The sequence below is a fragment of the Falco biarmicus genome, chromosome 4 (genome assembly GCF_023638135.1).
Source record: "Falco biarmicus isolate bFalBia1 chromosome 4, bFalBia1.pri, whole genome shotgun sequence".
Lineage (NCBI taxonomy): Eukaryota > Metazoa > Chordata > Aves > Falconiformes > Falconidae > Falco > Falco biarmicus.
The window spans coordinates 18,285,636-18,310,689 of record NC_079291.1 but is presented as its reverse complement, the minus strand read 5'-3'; the positions used below and the strand labels follow the sequence as shown (position 1 = coordinate 18,310,689).

Below are 25,054 nucleotides of genomic sequence, written 5' to 3'. Positions count from 1 at the left end.
CATCATATATTTTCACGTATTACAAAGTATACTTATTCACATTTTATCTCTTTCAGACCCGAACTTGGCTCTAACACTGGTAAGCTTGAGTTTGGAAGAAAAAAAACCCAGCCCTCAGCTGGGCCTAGTGAGCCTGAAATAAGTTTAACTGAACATCAGAACAATTTCAGGGTTAGCATATAGCACTGGCTATTCTTGCTTCTCTACAAAACCATTTTTGTAAAAGGCAATTTCACATCTCCTTTAAGAAACCAGAATCATAGTGCCTTTATTACAAAAGTGTCCTTGGCTAATAAAACAGGTTTACATCCGCAAACGTTACTGCAGGTCCTTTGGACAGACTGAAGTTCTCTTGCTTGCTTCAAGGTGGCTGAACAGATCTGTGGTGGACAGAGGAACTGAAGCAGACTCTGTCAGTCTGACTTAGTCACCAGCTGCACCATGAGACTGTGCTTTCTTCCTTTGCTCCTTCTCAGAAACCACATGCCTAAGACAAAGAGTATCTTCTTGTTCAAGGCTGGTCTTGATATTTCCATTCTGGATATGGCAGGAATGTTCTCTCTTCCCTCCACAACACAGACTGCCAACTACAACAAATCTTGGGCTTAAAGTTCTGCTTTTCACCACATTCAGCCTTCTCTGCCCTCAAAAGCTGCAAGGACTTGCATGCTGCTTTCCTCTCCTGGATTTTGCTGAGCACTTTCCGGCCATCTTTCTGCTCTGGTAACATTTAAAGCAAATTTGATTCACCTTTCCAGAGCTTTAGAGACAAGTCCCTTTACTAGTTTTCCGGGGTTTAAGTAGCTATATTGAGGAGGATGTCCACAAGAGATGACCTCGCCAATCGACATGATAGAAGGGAGCAGCAGTTATGTATCTAATAGGTAGCTAGCTTACAAGCTTGCTCCATGTGTGCTTGGAGGGTGCCTTCTGAATGAAGATCAATTTGGCCAATATAGAATTTATTATATGTCTTTAATAGTAAGCTGGAGCAAACCTGAGTGCCCACTGATGTCAGTGAAAAGCTACTGGATGGCATCTACAAACAGCCACAGCCTCATTCCTGCTACTCGTGCTGTTTAAAACAGGACAACCAGTTTATAGCATTATCCTGGTATTTTTGCTTCTAAATTCTTTTATCTTAGGAATTAATTTCTAAAATAGAAGTCGAGAGGAATGTAAGGTGATATGATTTAGTTTGTAAAAAGAGATCCATCTAACTCTGAAGGTTCATTAATTTGGGGGAGGAAGGGTTTGCACAGCAATACCTGCAAGAACTGGCTCCCTTTCTCATTCTTCTAACAGCATTTAGAACATGTAGGGTAGGATACCTGCACTGGAGGGGATGTAGCCAGCACATGCTGATGTTTCAATGAAACCTTTGACGGTTACCATGAGGTATTCCCTCTTATTTACCCTGTGGCAAGGCAAACCTTACTAAAGCCAGGCACTCGGGGGAACGGTAGACTGCCAGATCAGTGAGCAAAGCGAACAGCCTGTACAAGAAAGCTCTTTTTCATGATGCTAACCTAAGTTTCGCCAGAGGTGGGATTCCTAAGCAGGGATGATTTTCATCATTACTGCAGTAAGGTCATCCTCAAAAGACTCAAAGAAAAGAATGACATCTAAGCATTACACTGAAACCAACTACCAGACCAGCCAAACTCATTTAAAAGAAAATGCAACAACACTTAGCTGGCTGCTAGGTTAAGCCACTTCTATTTAAAGACCAGAAAGTCCAGTGTAGCTCTTGATGAGACCAACACACCTGACTGCAGCGGGTTTGGATCATCATGTTTAGAAACTGGTAGTTAAGGATCCCAAATTACCACAGAATTAAGAGCAGAGCAGGTAGAATCTTAAGTGATCAAATGCTGCTGTCAAACACACACGGTTTAACCTTCCTTTCTTTCAAACCTGAAAATACGCACAAAACAGAAATCTGCCCTTTTTCTTCCTTTTCAAATTGATACCTTTTTGTGGATAAAATATTTTCAGAATCAACTCCTCCTCCAGACTGATACCAGCAGGAAAATAACTTGAATGGTAGGTAACATCTTCAGGCTGTTGTACAGCCCTGTTTCACTTACACATTTGTCAGTATGGTATATATATTAATCTAGCTACTTTTTTGGAAGATTTCTTTTAAGTCTGCCTAGAATCACAGGAAAAATAAAAATAACCTGGCAGTACAGAGATCTGCATGTTCTGCAGAAATTTCCATTTTCAGTGATAAGCCTGTGAATTGTCTTAGTAAGAAGTCTTCTAGGACTACAGGGCAAACCAAAAGGTGGAGCATTCCTAGATTATTTATAATTAATTATATATACACACAGAGCAAACCAATTTTCTTCTTGCATCAGCAATGCCAAGCATCCTGGTTATTTCCTCTTATTATATAAACCTTGATTTTTCCAGTAATTTCTAATTGGGTCCATGCATATGAGTGCCGTATTAAAAACCTCTCCTGTCCCTACGACCAAGGGACTCAGCTTTCCTAAGAAATCTCATAAACTTTTCAAAGTAGCCCCAGTCGTTTGGGCAGTACACTGTCATATTGGGGTAATACCACGGAAATCCATACAATAGCTCCTGTGATTAGTTCTACTTAGCACAACAGAGAACTGCAGAATTTGTTATCAAGCAACCTGTTCTTAGACATAAATTAAATGCACTTTGGTTAATTATCTCCTCCCTTTCTCACATACACAGAGGAACGCTGAAGAAACAGAAAACTAAACTAAAAACTGTAACTAAGACTTTTTGTTATTAATATATACAATAATGCAGCAGCCTCCTTTCCGGCTATTATTTCAAGACTTGTGCCAGTCTGCTGCAGAGTTCAAATGCATGTAAAATGTTCCAGCCAGAATTAAAGAGCTAAGCGTTCACAGCAGGGCTTGATTATCAACCTATCATGATCTAAAACACACACGTCTACTTCTGCTGAGTCAATGTGGGTTTAAAAATAGTGGGTTAATTTTTTTAAAAAGATTCCTTACGTCTTTAAGGCTGTTAGGGTTAGCATGGACTATTTATAGGCATCAATGAAAAGGAGGAAGTCTTACTCTGCTCTCCTACTGTTCGCTGCCGGTCAGAGGAGCTTGCAGGTTTTCAGCAAAATCTCTGCCATCTCTTGACAAAACTGGAATTATCAACAGGGGACAATTGTATGGCAGCAAGATAAATCAGGGCTATTACAGAATGACTTGGAACGATGAAACAATTTGATTGACTGTGCTGCTGGACTGTAGCAGCCAACTTGGCTACAAGTACTTTCTTTCTCTTCCATTCTCCCTGCATCCTGAGAGCAAAGGCAGTAACAAGCTGTTATCCATGGTGGAACAAACATTCTTTTTATTTATCAGTAATCAAAATCGTTGCTTGTTTTGCAACTGACTCACACAGAGCAATTTGACATCTTTCATTTTCTTTAGGAGGAGGTGCATTTTGACTGACTTCATGGTACAATTTGACTGCTTCACTCCAGAAGGGGGACAACCCCTTGATCCCGGGGACCGGCCTGGAACTGATGGGAGTTTTAGCACTTCTTTAGCCTAGGTTTTGCCTTCTGCACTGGGGTTCCTTTTAAACAGCTCCTACATTTGCACCCTGAGCACAATGTCCATATCAACATCAAATACCACTGAGGTGACTGAAGTTGCAAAGCGGGACTGCTGTGCTCTGCACCAAAGCTCCAACACAACCTACTGCATTCACCTTTCATAGGTGCTCTGTGGCATCAGCCACAGACAGATGCTCCAAACAGGCTGTGGCATCAGAAATGCGCAATACCCTTATTAGGCTAGAAGGTTTGCCAGCACCAATGATGCAGAGGCGATGATGAGGACACCAGATCAAGGGCATGATCCCAAAGGATCTGGATTCAGGCCCAGGTGTCTGCCTGTGCGGGAAATCATGATGAAATGTGCACATTTCTTTACAATCACAAGAATTACACACTGTGATTATCTTTTCTCAGCCCACTATTGCAAACTGCAACAACCTCTCGGATTTTGGTGCAATAAAGCCTTTAAATCATAACTCATGCAAACTTCTGCAACAAGCAGCAACTGAGCTCTGTTTTTTAAGTTTAAAATCATATAAATAGCTGTGGGGCTTTCCTATACTTTTCACATTATGAATCTGTCATGCATCTCCGACTGAAAAAAACCCAGGTCTCATTCAATACAGCTACCAATACCCAAAAACAGAAGAATCAGAAAGGTGACTCTTTCCTTCTTGGTTGAAATCTGACAGCAAAGTGCTTTATAATCCAAAAGACCTGACACATCCAGCAATTGTTTGTTTTACCAAATCAATGATAAACTCTAATGCTCAAATCTGTATGCCTGGAACACCTGAGATTTACTCTACCAAAGAAAGTTTGGGTTAGAAGTTTCTAGTTTTCACCTGAAATAGAACAAAATTCAAAGCTTTGAAATTTGCTGAGCAAGGACCTTCAGCAGTGAAAACTGTTGTGGGGATCAGTGCAAAGTTCAGTCTGGAGCAGAAGCTCATGACTTTCAAAGGATGGGAATCCTGCATACAGAGGCGGGCTGATACACAATTTCATGCATGAACAAGCAGAACTTAAAATTTTGAGATCCACTTGTACCTTTTCTGTACCATTAGAAATGAGTATAATTCCACTTGCAAATTGAAAACGGGACTTAAGACGTTCTAAGTATAATCCCAAAACATTGTGTTGATGTTTGAGACAGGCTTGACAATTTGAACAGGGGATTTTAAAGGGTAGGTTGAGAAGCGAGAACAAAGGAATTTATTTGTGAAACAACTGTGACTTTCTACTTTTCTATTAAATATTTAACTAGATTTTAATAGCATTTAAAGGCAGAAAAATTCAAGACCAACTATTAACATATAAATATAACCCAACTTCTCACTGCAGTTACAAAGCATCAGAGGTATTTCTAACTCAAGCCTTTACTGATTTACTCTATGCACCAAAGCAGCTAGTGGTGTAGAGGTGTGAGGTTTCATGGACATCATGTACCTCTTTGCAGCTGTAGCCGTTTCAAAGCATGACCCTGAGAGCCTGAACAGACAATAAAGAGTCTCACATCAGGGAGGCTCCCCCTTCTGAAAGCTGAGCAGAGCTTCTGGCAGCCAAATGGCTTAATTCCACCCTACAAAAGGTGAGTATGGGGAGAGGGAAAGGTCCCTTGTGAAGGCACACAGGGAGCCAGGAAAGAAGACTGGTTGATCTGTGGTCCTTCCCTTCCCTGTGGCTAGTGCCACAGGTGCATTTTAACCTCTTGAGTTGAATACAGGGACTGTGAGTTAGTTTTCTTGCAAAATACGGTTCTTCCAGCCACAACGTTTCTCAGCATCATGCTGAATTATCAGATACAAAGTGGATAACCTTGTGGCAGCGAAGAAAACTGGGACATTCTTACCTTGAAGGGGGTTCAGGGCAGTAGCTCCAGCACGTTCTGGCACAGCCCAACCAGCTGAAAGCGAAGGGCTTTGCTGTGGTTTGCTGGGCTGAGGCAAGGGCACAACTTAGCAAAATGCACCCCCTGACTCAGCTGCTGCGCCTCAGGCCCGTGAGCGACCTACCTGGAAAGCAGGTGGGCTCTGCGATGCCACTGCGCTGCTTTCACACAGCACAGCACGAAACACAAGCAGATGAACAGAGCTGCAATTCTCCCTCCACAGACACTTACTGGGACAGTCACGGCAGTCCTTCAGGAAGCATTCACTGGAGGTGGGATAAATCTATGATAACTTGCACCTTTGCCAGAGAGGGGCAGAAACTGGGAAAGACACACAACGTCGTAAGGGGCTCCAAAGGCAGCATAAAACCCGCTGTGTTTTGCAGTGGCTTCTGTTAGGCACCAGGCAGAAAACCCAGTCTAAAGTTAGAGCCTTATTAACTTTCCTGGTGAAGCGCTTGCAGAGCTGTATTTGTAGGGAACGAGAAAATCTATTTTTGTTTATGTTTTCAAGTCTGTTTAATTACCTTGGTGAGGCTAACAAATAAACGTTCCGTTGCTTCTGAACAGAAGAGCTGCAGCTAATCCTGAAACTCTTCCCTTCGTTTCCAAGGTCCGTGGGTGCGCGTCTTTTATAAATGTGAACTCATTCAAATATTTTCACGATTTCCCCCACTTTTTTTTTTTTTATATCCATTTTGTTCTCACAGGTGTCAGCATACAGTGACAGCTTTGATCTTACTGGAGATAACCATATGTGGGTAGATTCTTTTTCTTGAAATGCAGACTGGGAGTGGATCCAGAGGTCAAGCCAGAAGGTTACATATATTTGAAAACAAGAAAATCCCTTTGTGTGGCTTCTAATATGCCTCTGGATGTGACTCTTGAAATACCTAGCTGTGAAAGCTGCTCTCTGTATCACGACAACCCAAGTCTTAAGAAAATTGAAGTTCAAAGAGAAGGGAAGACTAAGAGAGTTTGGTTTGTAGTTATGGTACAAGCACTTTCTTTACCACATCAAAAGCGCTGATAAAAGCAGTCCACCAATTCAGGATAAGAGTATATTATTTGATGTATTAATTTGACAGTGTGCTAGCATCAATACAAAGATCTCCTTGTCACCCCATTACAAGATTGATTTTGTGCATTACAGAGGAGTTTAACACACCCAAACTACAGCTAATCAAAGTTCTATTTTATACAAAGGTCATATGTGTCCTCTGATGTCTGACTTTCACATGATTTTTTGAAACCACTAAAATCTTGAGTAGTGAAACCTGCCAGAATTTGCGGGAAGTCCACAAAAAAAGGGATTTATGCCCCGCAGACTTTTCAAAACACTGCAGATTTATTGCAATACGTATAGGTTCTGCAAGTTACTGATACCAAGGGTGCATAACTCAATTCATATTTTCATTTTCAGAGTGAATGTCATGACCCTTACTGTACTGGAACTTTATTTGGGTGAGGTATGTACACAGATGATGCTATGCTGGGAAGAGTACGCATGCAAGACAAAACACTGTCCGGTTACATGGCCTCTGATTCTTGATAAAGAACTTAAAATTGAGTCTCCCTGATACAAAGCAAATCTTTCTTTCCATTGTGCTTCTCCTCACAGTGGCATGTCCCTATGAGGTTTTGTAGTTCCTAACGATGGGGTGGGGTGGGGGAGGGAACACTACTTCTTCTTAATTGGGGGGAAAAACATCTGAAGTGAATGAACACAGGGTAGAGCAGAAGGAACTTTGCTCCACTAGAGGAGGGGAGAATCCAGATGCTCCAAGGGAAATACCAGCAATACCACCTCAAGAGAAAGGGAGTTCAGTAAAAGATTCTGCTTGTGGCCATCACTGTTGCTATTCCCACCTTTCCGAAGAAGCAGCAGGTGGAGCAAGATGCTGATTTATTACAGTATCCTAGTTGTCTTGAAAATGTCAAGTCAAAATGTAGAAAGACATCAATAATTTCTTGCTTTTACCTTTTTGCAATTAAAAACAGCAACAGGCGGTGGTTTGTAGTTGTGGGTTTTTGAAGAGACAAAATAAATGAGCACCATAAAAGTAGCACACTCAGATGGGGGCACACAAGCTTCTAGGGGTCTGCACTGGGCTAAACTCTAATTGCAAATGATAACATACGTGAGGTAGTGACACGCGATTCCTCTTTACGAGACCACTCCTGAACTCCTGCCAAAAATCCCTCTGTACGCCACTTAGAGCTTCAAGACAATGGAAGAATAATGACAGGTCTGTAAAATCTGCTGGAATTGACAGTTCTTATTGTTCTGAAAACTTTCTGTGACGCACAGGAATTTTCAGATTAGCACTGCACAATGTTGAACAAAATGGGTGTCAAGCAAATCAATAGGCTTTTCACAATTCACTCGTCTTTGTTTTACTGCTGTTCCATTTTTATTCTGTGCTTCGTGTTGCTCTGTTGCGTGCCCTTGCCATTTGAAGGTGTGAATGTGCATGTACCGAACAGGGAGCAAGAGCTTTCTGCAACTTGGAATGCTGCTATGTAAGCCAGGTCCTAGCCTGGAGTAACTTTCCCTTAAATACATTTTTTTCCATACATACACAAAAAAGGAACTATTCTCATTTGAGTGGTTAGTCTCATTTGGAGTTATGACTGTAATTCATTTGGATGAAAACATGTCGAGCCACCTAAAGAAGAGTATTCAGTTTGCAGTTTGTGTAAAAAAATACAGCTGAGGCAAAACTGAAGACTGGTGGCTCTAGCATCTGTTTACCTAGGACATGAATAAGCCTTATATTTTTACTGAAACTGAATGAGGGTTGACACCCAGGGAAAGAACAAAATATTCAAATTTAGTATCTCTGGACACATATAAAGCCTCCATTTTGGATTTCTGTTCCACACCTCCAGTATAGACTAACATATGGGAATGAGGCTCTGCAAGCAGACAAAGGATAACCCATGGAAACAAGGCAAAACCTGTAGCATGCTCAGTCCACTCAGGATTTCAACATTACTGTTGCCGAGGCAAACACAGAGGAAAAATAACCTGCTGCCTTTGTAAAAATCTTGCTCTTCCAAGAAGAACGTAAGCATAAGACTGAAGATCGGATCAATGTCTGGTGGCTTCTCGTGTAACTCAGTGGAGGTATGCCAATTTGGTCTGGCACCAAGCGTTTTAGAAGACATACGAGCCCATCGAACCAAGTGTTTTCCAATGCAACCAATTCAAGTTACTCCAAGATAGCATTTTTCAGCTTCTGCATCCTCCCAGCTCCTGCCAGCATGCCACAGCTCTCACTGAAGCCTACTCACTCCTCTGTTGCTGGAACTCTTATAGCCTGGGAATCTGAAATGCCTCTCCCACATAGATCATCCCCAAGCACTAATGACAAGCAACTGTTCCTGCACCATCAGGTCAAAAATATAAAGCAAAGCACGGCTTTGGCGGCAACATGAGTTTTCCTACCTCAGGCACCGCTGTGGTTCAAAGCCCTCAAACAGACTGATCCAATGCACTATCCCAAGCTTAGCAGTTAGAGGCCATCTCTCTCCCTCCTTGTCCCCCTCCTTTTATCTGCTAATGCACGGGGATAGACAAGCAAACAAATCCCTTCAAACAAGGTTATGGGAGATACAGGAACTCTATCAGTCACACAGTATTTGCCTAATGCTAGCGACTAAACTTGAGAGGTTTATGTTGTTTGAACTAAACCCCTGCAGCGCTAACAAGAACTAAAATATCATCTTAAAAGTTGCACTGACCTTAAAAGACAATGTTCTCCTAGGCTTTCACATTATCAGTCAGAAAATAAAGCAGAAGGTAATAGGTATAGAATTAAAAACCCCAAATGGTGCAATGGAGCTTCATTTTGATGCATTGCAAAGGTGTTCAAAATGACTAGCCTGGAGCCAGCCACAAACCATGCTCAGGTGTGCAAAAGTCCAGGCTCTCCCTCAGCTTCTTATGGAGTATCTCAGCCTAGATCAAAACATCCACCTCCAACATGGGGAGTGGGCATATCTCTTTGCCGAGACTGCCATACACGATGGGATTTTCAGCTACATCAGTGGTAAGTAAATACAAATGAACGATACAAGCCCCTGGGGAAGGTGACATAGCAGCTAAATATCTGCTTCATTTCAAAAATTGCATTCTTGGCACTGGTATCACTGCTAAACAAAAATAAGTATTGCAATAAGAGCTAACAGTTATCTCTTTTTTGCACAGATTAGGAAAATTACATTGTTTTTAAGACCAGTGCTATAGGATGCCTGGGGCCATCACTTCAATAAAAGGCAACTCAAATATCCCTGGGAAACATAGGGAAAAGTGACTTACAACTATATCTTCAGAAAAAGCAGTAATTCAGACTTAACGAGGGGTCCACCTGCATTTGTGATACATCATGTTAAAAGCTCAAAAGTACACAGAGGAGCTTAATACAGCCTTCACCAACAGACACTCTTGCTGTACTGATGCACTGAATTCTATGTTCTGTATTTTTCTAATTTATTTTGACCAAACAGTTCTTGAAAACACCGACAATTCTTTTTGACATCAACTCTGAGGTGACACTGACTCCTTTAACTGAAAGGATAAGCTCCACGAACATACCTTCCAGCCACAGCTTGCAAAGCAGTACCTCAAAAGCAAAGCTGACCAGTTAAGCCATATCTTAAAAAAAAAGATAAAAATCACACCCTCAGCCTGAGATTTCCAGGCAGCAATATGACTTCCCAGCAGCTCCCAACACTGGGAAAGGAAGTTGTGCATTTAGTTCTAAAATGAACAGAAGACACAAAAACGGATCCCTAAAAAGCAGTCAGCTTCATATGATGTTTGCACCCAGTCTGGCTACTATAAAAATCCTGATACACACGACCATTTCAGGTACGGAATAAAAATACAGGATTTTTTTCTAAATCTTTTCGTTCTTGTTTCTGTCCTTCCTCCTATGCATTTTCATAAACCAGATACGATGACTACAGCCTCTGAGAGGGTTAAGCAGAGAGTCATTCACGAGCTCTGTGCAGCAAAGCTCCCAGTCTAACGGCAAAAACCTGATCAAACATGAACAACGCTGAGCAAAATTCGTGGCTGGTGTAACTCAAGTAACAACCCCAGAGGGCTACTGAGGGACAGATTTGCACACACAACCCCTCCCCCTTCTAAATATATCATTTCTGCTTTACAGAATCAAAAGCAGAGTCCCAACCGGCAAAGGAATCAACTCCTAACTCATGCCCCGCAATGGTGAAAAAGGAAACTCTCCACACTTTTAATGTACTCACCTGTTTCACCAACAAACAGGAAAGCTTTTGAATTACATGTGTTTTTTAAAAGCCTCCTCCAAAGAAGAAACAAACTTAAAAAAACCCAAGAACAACCATAAACGGTAGGAAAAGCAACGATTTCTGTGCTGAACACAGCGACGAATGATGAGCAACTCGTGTTTTCTTGGCTCAGCATCTGAACTAGTGTTTGACAAACCATTATAATAATGTGGCTGGTGTTGTAACACCGACACCACAAATGCTAGTGACTACATATAGGCACCTCGGACTTTGGTGCCTGTGATTTTCTGCTCTGTGTGGTTTGCTTTTCTTTTCAAACACAGAAGCGTTCTGAAATGCGTCGGAGAATACAGCATCCTTCCACAGACTCATCTTAATTAGGCTAAACAACCACCCAAGGCAACGCAAACAGCTAACTAGTTTGCCCAATGCCTGAACCCATTAGGAAGAACACGGTGTGAAAGAAGCCCAAGCAACCCTCCGCGCTATTTGCAGTTGCTACTATTTGCTTTTGCCATTCCTCGAATGAAAATCCCCAGGCTGAACTAGCAGGGTAAAGTAGCGCGGATTTACTTACAGAGATCCCGTAGCTCCATCGTTCCCGACGACAAATTCGCCTCCCCGCGCGACAGCGGGCGAAAGACTTAACGCCGCTTCCCGCGGCAGGCGCCAGGCGCGGCAGGCGCTCCCTGCCGGAGCTCTGTGCGGAGCGCGGCCCGCAGCGCGGCCATGTGCGCGGCCGCCCGCCGCTCCCCCGCCCTCGCACACCTTCGCCGCTCCCCGCGCCCGGCGCGCGGCGGGGCTTATGCCGCGGCCGCGGCCCCAGGCGGGCTCCCATTGGCCGGCCCGGGCGGCAGCAGCCAATCGCAGCCCGCCCCCCGCGCCGGGAGGCTCCTGCCCGCGCGGCGCGCGCCCTGGGAGACCATCCTCCCCGCGGGGGTGGGGGGGGCGCCGCGCGCCAGCCTCCTGCCGCCGGGCGTAAACGGGAGCGCCCCGGCCCCGGGTTTCCCTCCGGTCGCTGCCGGCTGGTTCCCCCCAGGGCCCGGTGCTGGCCCGGAGGCACCGCCGGTGGGGACCCGGGGGCCGCGGGGGAGCGTGCCGGAGCTCCACAATTACTCGCTCCATCGCCATGGAAACAGCCTGGATGCAGCGGGCTGGATTTGTGTAGCGCATCTGCTGCCAGGCTCGTAATCAACTGCAATCTCATCTTTTTTTTTTTTTTTTTTTCCCCTCTGGTGTCGCTGCTTATTTGATTCCGAGTTTGCTTTCCCTTTTCGTACACGCTGGGAAAGTACATGCAGGCAAAGCTGTGCACACGTTGACTTTCTCCCTGTGCAAACATTCGTGCATGTGTATGCACACATCTACACCAGCAGTATTCACTCGCATGCGTGCATACACTAAGGAGGTACACTCCCTGTGTACCCAAATAACACACCTTACTCATGTATCAAGCTTGAGTAACAGACCAGCACAAGACAAGACTGCTGCACGGGCTGTCAAAACACTACATTTTGCTTTCCAGTTCCATAAACCGCATCTGTCCAAAACAGGGTCAAAATCTGACCTGACCATTATGAAACTTCCCAAGCAATCTGATGTTTTGCTAATGGGGCTTCCAAAATTGTATCTGGCACCCACAGATGGTGACCTGAGTCTTCAGGCAACTAATTTATGCTGAATGTTCCCCGTTCTGCCCGGGGCCTGATGAAACATGCCATCAGGAAAACTTCCACGCACAAAAGGGTCGTTACCCATGCATATAAATCTCTGTTCTACCCTCTGACAATACGAGAAAGGAGAGATGACGAGGTCCGAAGAGGAAAGGAAGCAATGTCTGAGAGACAGAAAAGATTCATAGGCTAACAAGGAAGTCAGCAAAGGGACTTGGCAGTTGGGGGTAATTTTGGGCTGCCCCTCAGACTTTCTCTGGGACACCTGAAAACAATCTTTCATTCTCTACATGCTTCTGTTACTGAAACTGCAAAATGGGGAGAATACCTAAACACGCATCCATTTATATTATAAAGATTATGAGTCCGGCCAGACTATGAGACGCTGACATTATAATGGTGGTAAGAGAAGAATTTCAGATGAAGAAAAGGAAGATGCGTTCCTTTTTCATCGACACTTACTTTCATTTATTTAAGTAAAAGAACAATAAAAAATGAAGGCCATTCTGAAAAAAAAAACCCACCAAACCCAGCCAAATTCCCGTATTGCTCTAATAACAGAAATCCACTGCGTTAGCAATTATAAATAATGGTGGTTTAAAATGCATTGGGACAGGGCCTTGCAGATCTCCATGTATCCTTGTTAAATATGTTCTACCTAAGCCTAATCCAGAGTCCAGGAATGCCTTTGAAGCCCATTGGTACTCAAGGACAAGGCCAAGAACAGAGCGTTACACCAGGAGATCTGGCTTTTCAGGACATCTGTCACTGAATTATCATTTTTGACAGAGAAATGACCTTATAAGAGAACTGTATTTTTTAGTGGCTCAGGATGCCGTAAGGATTCACTTCTTGCAATGCTGTACTTCTGGCTGTTCATTTTCCTTTAGAGCAGCACCACCTCCTCCTACTTCCTGCAGCACCGCCGCTACAATCATTACCCTGTGCTTGCAGGCTTTTGTGGTCACTATTTCAGTTCTGAAACATTAAACTGTGGGAAGATGTTCAATGTGCATTTTAGGGGAAGGGGGAGCTAATTAAAAAGCTTAGATTTGCTGACAGGGCTTGCTGGGAAAAAAAAAGAGAAATCTATCCAGTTCCATCTCTCTCCCGCCTCTCCTTCCACCTACATCACGTAGGGGAGAGGGTGGTCTGAGGGTGTGGAGCATACCCCGTCATTTGTGTGTGAGTGATGAAGCAGTTCAGCAGTTCCAACATTCATTTTGCTAGCTGTTATTATCATCTGTTATGGACTGGAAGTGTTGTCAATATGTATAGCTTAAAACAGTGATGCAAACCGTAAATTAATATATAAAATACCATTGGACAATGCAAAACAACTGTCATATTCCTAGTGGATCTCTACACTGATATTTTATTTTTTTTAAGCCAATATTAAATTGGAGAGCTTCCTAATTGAATACATTGTTCCTTTCTGTTGTATGATACACAGAGTTCAAAACTCTCCATTAGGCTGTATTCTGTTAAACAAAGCACTGCTGCAAGCAAACATAATGATTATCAGTGCTGTTTTGAAGTATATGGAGAAACCTTCTCTTAGCCCAGTTTCCAAAACTCTTCATCTGTGTTTCACCCACTGACAGGGAGAAGGCTGCGTCCCAGATTAGGGCAACTATTCAAGAACCCATTTTTAAGATCTTTTCCTGCCACAGGAAAGGGACAGGAGTGACAGAGATGTTTGCTTCTCAGGGCAGCAAGCTGTTAGATTTAACTTTAAGAAACCTCACCCTTTGTCACCTTCTTTTCTTAGTAATGTCCCTTGTAAACTGCATTTCTTTTCCTCCCAAGATTATGGTGTGAGAATAGACAAAGGATTTTGCTGCACTCTAAAGCAGGACAGGGCACAAATACCCAAAAAAGCTTTTAAAGGAGATAAAAAATTCAAGACTAGAAAAATCCAGGCAATTTTAAAGCAACATAATAAATGAGATTTGTGAAAAATCTTCTAAGATAGTGGGATAAAAAGATGTTGCTCAACCAAAAGGATAAAAGATTCCTAGGAAGGCTTCGCACTGAAGCTCCTCCTTGCCAATCTGACAGCAGCTCTCGGCTATGCTGTCAGGGGCTAAGGCCTGTTTGTGTGTGGGAGCTGAGGAACAATCAATGGTGATAAAATGCTTACTCATCCTTCTAGAATGTGGGTTTTACTTTTTTTAGCCTAGATACCTACAAGGAGAAGATGGTTAACCTACTAACACTTCCCAAGTCACAGACGTGCTGGTTGGCTCCCAGTGATTCCTCTTCCAGTACCATAAATTACCTGCCAACTCTCAGTAAACTTTCCAGCCCTTTCAAAAGTCCATTTGTAGAAGCAGCTGATTTGCACTGGGAACAGCTAGTCCTATTCATTTATTCCAGGAATACCTACAGATTTCCCTTTCACATCTGTATTCCTGAAGCAGCAATTAGGACCTAGGCTGCAGGCAATCAAGGCCACATTTCACATTTAGTTTGGTTTTCCCCAACCACCAACATCAGAAAACCTTATGCCTCCTTTATCAGGGGCCCCCTACACTTTATTTCAAACAAGCAGGTTTCAGGGGTTTTGCTTTTTTGTTTTTTCTCATATTACTGCATCTGAGACGAGTGTTTGGATAGCCACAGATAAACACAAATTAAAATGAAAATGCTAGACCACAGCATAAAGAGATATCTATCCTTTCCGCCAATTAAGACAGCCTTACTACTAACCACAAAGCTTATCTGACTAGGTATACCAGGTGATTCATAAGCTGCTGAAAACACTGTCAGGAACACAGCTTTGCAGATCAGATTAGACATGACCTTCAGAGGTGATCTGCCACCATGGCACCCAGGAAGGTCTATATGAGTTACGAAATCATAGAACCTCTCACTCTGCAAAGCATGGACGGATTCAGTTTCCACCATCCAAGCACCAATGTGCATGTTCAATATTCACTACCTTCTCCTGTACTTAGAAAAGTACGGGAAAAGAAAAGAGCACAGGGAGCATTCAAGTCTCTTCCTGAACCACCGGGAAAGTTGCTCCCCTTCTGAGGGTGCATACATACGTTAAAAGCCTTCAAGATCCAGAGGTGCATTAAAGAAAATCTTCACTCATCTTATACAAATAAAATTGGAGCCTTACAGAGATTCATACAACGGTCTTGGACATAGACAACTGCAGTCTGTATGATGACTGTGTACGGGTGTTGAATTTGCAATACTTCTTCATCTTCTCTGACAACTGAAGTTCTTCAGCTAAGCCAAAGACAGCCTACAAACAGTCCTGAAATTGGCTACAGGAACTGATATGAATATTTCTCAGTTTTCCTATTGCTAAATGATTACACGTAGTCTGGGTGGTGAAAGGAGACTTCCTAGTCTAGACAGCACGGCTGTAGGCTCCATTTCCACCTCCAATGTTAACTCCAGGAAGATCTAAAATGCCTCATGTTTAATGCAGAACCAAAATATCCACATCTTAAAAAAACGAAAAACCAAACAAAAATAAGAAAGCCACCACAACCACACATAAGAAACCCGGTGTAAAAAAAGAGGAAGAAAGAGAAATCGGGTTGCTTAGAGGAAGACTATTCTGTCACAGTGAATAGATTTGAAGTCAGACAGATTTTGATACAGAGAGAGAGAGAAAAAAAGGAAAATTATTTCTAACTTTGACACTAGGAATAGCAGAACCCTATCTGACAAACAACCTCAAGTGATGTTTAGGTTTGGAGGCAGTGTCATATACAATCATAGTTAGTTTGTCTTTGTATAGCTATCATATTAAAGAAAAAAACAACCCTAAAATACACAAGCCCCTGCAGCTGTCTGCAACCTTTAAGTCTTGCCGTTTCAAACATACATAGCAGTCATATAGCATGAGAGGGCACTGAAGAATTTCAAATCAATTATAATAAATTCAGACAGTAGACAGAAAATGGTTTCACAGTACACATCATCAACTTCAAGATTCCTTACATTGCACTCTTAAGTACAGACCTGCAAGGGCCACAGAAATCACCTTGTGAGCTGTACAAATTCCAGTACATTCAGCCTATATGAGCACTGCCTGCCAAATCTATCACATATTCAGCGTCCACAGCTGGGGTTAGGATTTCCCTGCTCCCTCCTCTGCCTATTTTGTTCAAACACATATAATTTTCTATCAAAAACCTTTTGCAACATGCTGAGAGAACTTTCAGTCATGTTATCTTAATCTTGGTTCTTTCATTCACTCACTTGGTTTGGAGCACACATGGCCAGGACAGAACAATTTCACATCGTTGCAGCATTTTACCTGCAATATTCTACCTTCAGCTACTTCTCCAGCTTGTGCTTTGTGCAGACTGCCAAACAAGCGACACAAGCTAGATTTATCTGCAATCCAAACAGTCTGAGACTTGCCTTTAATGCTTGGTCTCCATAGGAGGGGAACTGAGGAATGTACATTGTACTACTAACACTGTTGAAACAGATTATGCCACATATGTCCTTGGTCTTGCCTGTCTCGCGTGCATGCTCCCCTCCATCTTATTCATTAGTGCATTGCAGTGTTCTGCAAGATGCAGATGAAATGCCTACTTCATCACATGAAATGGCAACAGACTTATTTATCTTACTTTTCTGCTTTTAACAAAATTGAGGAACCATAAGAGGGACAAAATAAAGGAAAAATTAATGTCTCAGGTATCTGAAATCACACTGATGCTGTCATGGCTCACCATTTAAATAATGATGCATGGGGTTTTTTATATGTTAATTACATAAATAGGTACTTAGGAACTACTTAAACAGGAGATTATTTACCCCAATGACTGTAGAAGCCCATGTGTCAGCACATCTGCTACACGGAAAGATTAAATCTGTTCACACAAAACTCATGCTCTCTCTTGCTAATGGGGATGAGGTTGGTAGTGTGAGACCTGAAGCAGGGGCTTTGGGGTTTATCCAAAAGGTCCTTAAGTCTGGCACAATGGATGATGTTAGCAGACTTCTCTGGATTTCTAAAACCCCTGTATATACTTGCCTAGGCATCTGGAAAAAGAGATGGGATATTTATTCAGGAGAGTTTTCTATGCGTGTGTTTTAATTTCAAAAGTTTTGGCTCTATGTTATTTAAGAGTAACAACCAGACATCCAGCAGCCTTTTGAGGAACTCTGTTAGTGTGATTATGCACCTTTCAGACCAGAACGACAATGCTGGTTGATGATGTTTAGAAAGAGCGTACTGAGAACAGCTCAGTTACAGACTTATCTTTGCCTTGGTTCACCTTCCTAGCTGCTGTTGAAGGACCTTCAGGCCATTATTTCAATAGCTGTTGATGAGGGCCTGTCCACCATTTATCACCTTCATTTCACACTACTTTCACACCACAGGGGCTCAGGGAAGGGCAAGTGTCAGAAGGCTCTGGAGGTGCAGGTGGGGATTGCCAAGACTACAAGTTAATGAGAAGAACAGAAAACATGAGTCTAGTTTCCAGGTCCAGCAAGTGCACAACAAACTTTCTTGAGAAGAACAAGCTCTGTCTGCTTCCACCTCACGCAGGCATGAAAGTCAAATCAATGCTTACACGAGCTGAATGAACAGTTAGGGCTGTTTACCACGTAGTTATGTTTTTTGCAAGTACGCTCTAACAGGAGCAATTTATCAAGTGGATACTTAGCTTTAGCTAGAAAGGGCAATACCCTCCAGACCCTCATAAGGCAATTCGGAGCACACAGAATAAGCTACTGACACTCTTATTCTGTGTCAGCCTCTGGCAGTATGCATCTGTTCCCATGGGCTTCAGAGCCTCCCTACTTTAAGCTGGACTTTGCAAACATCCCCTTCTCAAAGACATTAACAGCCACTTTTTCAATCCACGTACATGGAAATGTGCAGCCAAATATACATACCCCAAACACGTGTCGCATGCACAACAGAAGCATGCCCACACGCGCCCATTCACAGCCAAATGCAGTATAAATAACCTTGCTATATAAATAGCCTTGCTTAAATGAAGTCTCTTGCTTAAATAAGGCTGACATAAATACTCTTTCTTGTATACTGCCTGTTGCATCTCCTATTTAAGTCTGGAAAGTAGCAACCATGTTGGAAGGACTGGAGAAACCCCAGCAAAGCATATTAACACCCCACTCTGAATGTCAACAAATAGGGAGGACGGGTGAGCTCAGCATCCAGATGTAACATCTCACTGGTGAAGATTTTGTGAGAAGGAGAAAGGACAGACAACTTGTGTATGTGTGCGCCTGCTGTCAAGATAGATAAATATTAGTAAGACAGGCAATAAGAAATTGCAAACAATCAGAGGAGATCCTGAAGCAGCAGCCCATGCAAAATAAAAGTTATAAAAATAAACCTTACATTCTCAGTCAGAAAAAAAAAAAGTAAAAAAAGTATTAGAAAAGGAAAAGTAACTTTCCGCTCTTTCTTTGCATCTTTGGAAGGATACCAGATGATTGTCCATACTCCTCGCTATGCTCATGTCTATATTCATCAATATGGTTTATGGACATTTTCTGCCTCATCCTTTTCAAAACATTTCAAGAAACTGTTAAGACTGCTTTCTCTGAAGATGGGTAGGAAGGACCGGCTGTCAGAAAGGACTCTCTGAACCTTCCTCCAGCAACCCTACTTCACATTCAGCCCACACACCAGGCCCAGCTCTATCAGTGTTCTGGCTCATTTTGTCAGGGCTGTTGCATCTGCTCAGAACTTCCTTCCCACTAATGAGTCTCTCTCTAATCGATCTTCAGAGTACATATTTCCTCAGTCTCAATCATCCATAAGCTAAAGATGCTGTCAGCATTGCAGCATAGCCATGCCTGCCATCTCAGAGGCAAATCCCACCTTGTACTCACTCTTTCCATTGAACTTTCTGCTCTTTGCACATGGTAGGTGGAATGATTACTTCATCTTCCAAGTGAAGAGACTGATTTATAAAGATCAAGCAAGGCAGGGGCAGCTGCAACAGTGAGTACAAACCCTCAAGTTTCCTTCTTTCATTCCCCAGCCTCTGAAGCACAAACATATGTATAGTGCTAAGCCAGTAGTATTTCTACCTGTTACATTACTACTTTATTCAGGGTTAGACAATTATCATTCCATTATTATTTTCCTTTAAAAACACTTCAGCATTGGTTTTAAAAAAAAAAGAAAAAAAAGACAGAGGTTTAAAAAGATTTCAGTCTTCCTTAATCATGCAGGGATATATTTTCAAAGCAGTATGCCAGGAGTATTCCACGTGACTCCCATTCATGTTAAAATTAGAGTCACCAGAATAAACCCCATATGCTGCTTTGAAAAGGTACTGCAACATGTCCAAGGAAAATTTCTGCAGCTTAATGGTGCTTGCACATTTTTTCTGCCTGCTTTTCTTCCTTTGATTCCTGAATATATTTTTAACAGTCTTTTTTTTTTTTTTTTAAATAACATTTTGTACTATTTGGAAAAATAGAAAGCAGTTATTTGCTGGTTATCCTGGTTCCTCTGCAGCCCTTTTATTTTAAACATCAGTTTGATCAGAATAGCTTTGCTTTGTAGCATGCAAAGCTTCCAATATCACTCTTCTTTGATACAGTCACTGTAGACAACCTTTATACTGGAGCCACAGCCCACAGTGAGGTCTGGCTGCATTCCACACCTGAGCTGTTGTCCTGTCCAGTGGCGCTCAGTATCTCTGTTAGCATGAAATGAAATTTTCACATCTGGACAGCGGGGAACTTTCTTCTGGAAAGGCTGAGCCATAGTCTCTCCTTGGCAATAATAGCACCAGTGCTTGTACTGAAGCCAGGCAACATGAATGTACAGGTTTTGACATTCAAGGTCCCAGTCTCACATGCGGATCTCCTGCCCAACACAGAGCATCTGCAACATCTGTGGCAACTGCTGAAGCCCACCCACCCAAAGCCAGCTGCAGTGCTGGGCTTGCTGTGAGCACAGCTTGTCCCTATTTTCCTTGGTAATCACAGTGAACATTGCACATGCGGTGCTCAACATGCACGTACTGATGTATACCAGTTGATTATTAAATTTGTCATTTATGACTATAGTCTTCCTGATCATTTTCAGGGGCAAGGAGGGGAGGAAATTTTAATTTCTGACAGCTCTGGTTCTCTTGTCATTGGTCTCTAATTTTTACTGCTTACTAACACTATGTATGAGAGATTGTGCACAGAAAGGCAGCATGAACACCATATCTTCATTTTTTCCCCTCATCCTTCTCATTACTGTCCCAAATTGCAACACATTTTCATTTCAGCCATTTACATCAAAACTGCAGCAAATGCTGTATCTAAACATTTCATTACTTCAACCTTTAAAGGATGTAAACAAAGGGAAAATATTTTACTTAGAGATGGAAGGTGGTTCCACCATGGGAGAAAAAAATATGCCTCCTTGCTAACAGAATTGTGTATCAGGACATGAGAAAAGAAACCAAGATAGAGTTGTCCTGTCATCAAAGCACAGCAAGTGAGGTGTGGGCTAGGTTCCTCTCTCTACCACTAATTTTACAGGCAACATGCAGTAAGACATCATTTATGTATTCTTGTCATCTAATTAAAAATTACTTAACATCACCTTTCCTTTATCCTTTTTTACCCTTTGTTAGTTCTGTCAATTTAAATGGTGGTCTCCGTTGGTCAGAAACTCATGCTTAAAAGTACTCAAAACTTACCAGGAAGCTGGAGTGACAGCTTGCACATGGAGCCAGAACACAGCTGTAAGCAATGCAGTTTTAGCTAAAGCAGAGGTCTGTGTACAAGACAAGCACTTAAAAAAAAAACAACAAAAAACCCAACACACAAGAAAACCAACACAAAAACCCAACCACAAAATAACAAACACCCCCAAAACCAATCCACTAGTAGCCAAACATCGCTCTGCAATTGCTACACACATTGCCTGCTTTAAGCATTTGGGCTCAAATATGTTAACAAATTAATGTGGTTAAGACAAGTTACCATGTCAGCTGCAGTATTAGTTAGTGGTAAATATTTAGTAAAGCATACTTACCTAACTGTTAGCAAGAAGATTTTGAGGAAATGCTTTTGACCTCATATTTCTGCCAGAGCTTGAATGCCCCTGAGTAATAACAGTTCAGCTGTCAGAGCTAAGACAAGTTAGAACTGCTTTAAAGGGGTTACCACAGCTAATGGGGAAAGCCTGACTTCTTAAAAGTGGCTACTGCATCCATCCAAAGGATCTTTTGCACTTTCTTTAACATTAGAAAAAAATGTATGAGATTGGTTGATGCTGCATCTGTTTGTTTCAATGATGACTAATGATACAAATTACTGTTTCTCCCTGTTTCATACTGGATAAGAAAGTAGTTTTTACACATAAACCCACAGAATAATTCAGGTTGCTAGAAAGCTCTAGGCATCATCAAGTCCTGCAGACACAGCAGAACTAACCTCAAGCTTAAGTCAGGTTGCTCAGGGCCTTTGTCTGTGTGACTTTTGAGTTTGTCCAAGGATGAAGACTTCATAACCTCTACATATAACCTGTTCCAGTGTTGCACCAGTATCAGTAGTTGGGGTTTTTTTATCCTTACATCCTACCAGTTTCCTTCACTGCAACTTTTTTCTTCTTTTACTCTGTACTTCTGAGAAGGGTATGCATCTTCTCCACAGCTTCTTGTTCAGCTATGAAAGAAGGTACAAATGGATCAACCCTCCTTCCCCCCAGCCTTTTCCAGGATGAACAAATCTAGCTCCTTCGTGTTCCCCTTGAACAGCACATGTTCCATCTCCACTTAATCATCTTGGTGGCCCTTTGCTGGACTAGCTCCATTTCATCAATCTCTCCCCATTGCTGGGGCACAAAACTGGACACAGTCTTCCAGCTGCTGCATCACAAGTGCCAATCTGGGGGGAATAATCCCCTCCTTTGATCTGCTAACTCTGCTTTAGCTAATGCAACCCAGCGTGCAGTTAGTCCACATCACACAAGGGTGCACTGCTGATTCATGGTACTCATCAACACAGGCACCATCCTACAAGCAAACACCTACATTTATAATTGCAAAACATGAAATTAGTCTTTCTGAGTTCCCAGTTTGCATTGGCAATCACCCATCCTCAGCCTGCTGTGGTGCAGAAATTAATATCAAAGCCCTGGCCATCATAAAAATCAATACTAGATGCTGAAGTGTTACTCTAGTACTGAAATCAAGAAGTGTAGAGAAGGAAATTAGAATCATCAAATTCTTTCAAATGATAATAACTAGAGCAAATTGAGCAGCTATGAAACATCATGTTCTTTAGAGCTTAAAAGCAATAAAAAAACCCTAACCCATGCAAAGCTAAATAATTTTTATGGAGACAGTTTCTTTTCTCCGCCAAGTAGAATTACCAGTTTAAAGATTTTGCTTTAGCTGGTACCCTAAGATTTCACACAGTGAAAGGCCATTTGGGCCATGTATATAACTGAAGCCATCTGCAAGCCACACACATACAATACCTTCTGCCGTAGGTTTATCTCGCAGATTGATGGAGATAGTTCTTTTCTCTAAGTAAATTAAACTTTGCAGCCTACTATATATGGAATTAGGTTAGATAAAAGAATATCCAGTTTTCTGCCATCATTATTAAAATGTTGTATTTACGCTGTTACTCATTCAGGAAGATTTTTTTTTTTGTCCATATAACTACATTTTTAGGAATAAGAAACATGTCCATGCATGTAATTTTGATTTTACAATTCTAATGGTGTCCTTCAGATTTCTATTCCCATTGAAAACACACAGCTGCCTGTAACCCCCATCCATTCCGATATTCCACAACTTCAAAGGGTCTTTTCTGATCTCTTGACCCAAGATGTGGTCATTAGCACCCTCCCTTAAGACAGGTTGAAGCGCTGTATGATCCATGCTGTTACTCCAAGGAAAGGGGACAGGCAGAAGGAAAGACTAGGGAAATAAATCCTGTTGGAGGTCAGAGTATTGGAACAGGGAGAGAGGCTAAAGGAAGCTTCACTTAGAACACAGAGAAATCCAGTAAGATTTCTACATCCAGTCACTAGTTTATGTATGTGCTTTAAAAAAACCCAACAAAACAACAACAACAACCACCCCAAACAAAATCCAACCAAAAAAACCCCACCAAAACCCACATATAGGCCTTGAAATGCAGAGTATCAGTTATATGACAATCAGATTAATTCAGATTAAAAAAAATAAAATAAAAAAAACACCAGGAAGAAAGCAGCCCTTTAACAACTTCCAAATCCCTAACTTACATTGAAAAGAGTTCTTGGAAGGAATCTGAAAATCTTGACAGCTATGAGATTACATCCTTCATCTCACACATCTGATTATACAAAAATAAGGATGTTCCATTTTCCTACTCGGTGACTTCTGAGATGTTATTTTCACTATGAAGCGCTGATCAATTGCTTCTGAAGAGGCTGACAATGTCATAATGATACAATGAGCTCTGCAGTTTCCTTTGGACACATGGTTAAGTACAACAAGAAGTTCTAGGAGACCTTTACTATTCAAGAAAAATGGATACAACAGCAATTTTTAAGTTCTTGCTGCTGTCGTTCTCATATCAGCAAAACAACAAAGATCATCCAGTCTCCCTGAGACAGAAAACTGATGCTTAAAATCTGAAGATACATCTCCAGAGAGAAAAATTAACATAAAGTTCAAACCATTCAAAGCTATTTCCCCAGATGCTTCCACTCTTCTAGATGCAGACTTGATATTCTTGATTCATGGACGGTTCTTGGACATTCCAGTTTCGTGGTCATGGCATGAATATTTTCAACCACCATGGCAAGATGTTTAATCAGCTGCACTAATCTTTTTCAGGGATTCTGACACAGAATTTGGTATTTGTTTCTTCACCTGTTTCTGGTGTTTGGGTTAATACACTTGCATGGTATCAAATCTCTTCATTATTCCTGGACTCAGCTTCTAAGGTGATATTCTTCAGCTTTTGTATGTATTACAAGGGGACTTGCTTCTCTGCTTGCCATGATCAACTTATTAAAGTAACCTGAGGAACTGGGAGAGAGGCTATTGATACATTATCTTTCAGTCATGAATAAATCCGCAACACTTTTTGTATGGCTATTCAAGTTGACAGTGCAGAGGTGAAAGGGCAAAGGAAAAAGGGCCTTACCACTTTTCTGAGGTACACACACCACTCTCAATCCTTCAGTAAGTTATTTTGCTTACAACGGAAAAGTGGCAGAACCCAAGTTCTCACGTCTGAGCTTCACTACTCTTCCTAAGGAACAAATGCCCCCACTCCAGTCTCAAGCCCAAATGTTCTGTGGGGCAAAACCTAACACTTCCTTCAGAAAGCACATGCTAAATCCCTCACCTCCCATCCTCCTCCATCTCCCACTCTCCCAGTCTCTGGGAACTTGAGGGCAGCCCACATTAGCACACCAAGGCCCGCTTTAACCTGTGATCACTGAAGAAAGCTCTGCGAACTAGTGGTGCTATCGCTGCCCTGCTGCCGGTGCCCAAGGCAGCCTATGGAAAGCCAGCAGAGGCAGGAACATCTGCTGGTCCCAACTGCACAGCGTGGACACAGCTTGAAGCAGCTGGCTTTTTGGAGGAGAGCCCATCCACACCCACGCACGCCTCTTCCTCTCACTCTGGCCCCCAGCAGCCCTCCCCTCCCCTCCCCTATACC

At 42.2% G+C, this 25,054-nt stretch overlaps 1 protein-coding gene across 5 annotated transcripts in view; it reads right to left on the bottom strand.

Annotated features, from left to right (window-relative positions):
- Positions 1-25,054, bottom strand: part of ELMO1 (engulfment and cell motility 1) — a 311,295-nt gene that overhangs the window by 73,147 nt on the left and 213,094 nt on the right. Inside the window, exon 1 of one of the 5 annotated variants that reach the window (XM_056334330.1) lies at positions 11,317-11,510. The exons of the other annotated variants lie outside the window; for them this stretch is intronic. The gene's annotated coding sequence lies outside the window, so the exon portion shown is untranslated. Of the gene's footprint in view, positions 1-11,316; positions 11,511-25,054 lie in introns of those variants that run through there. 5 annotated transcript variants of the gene reach the window in all.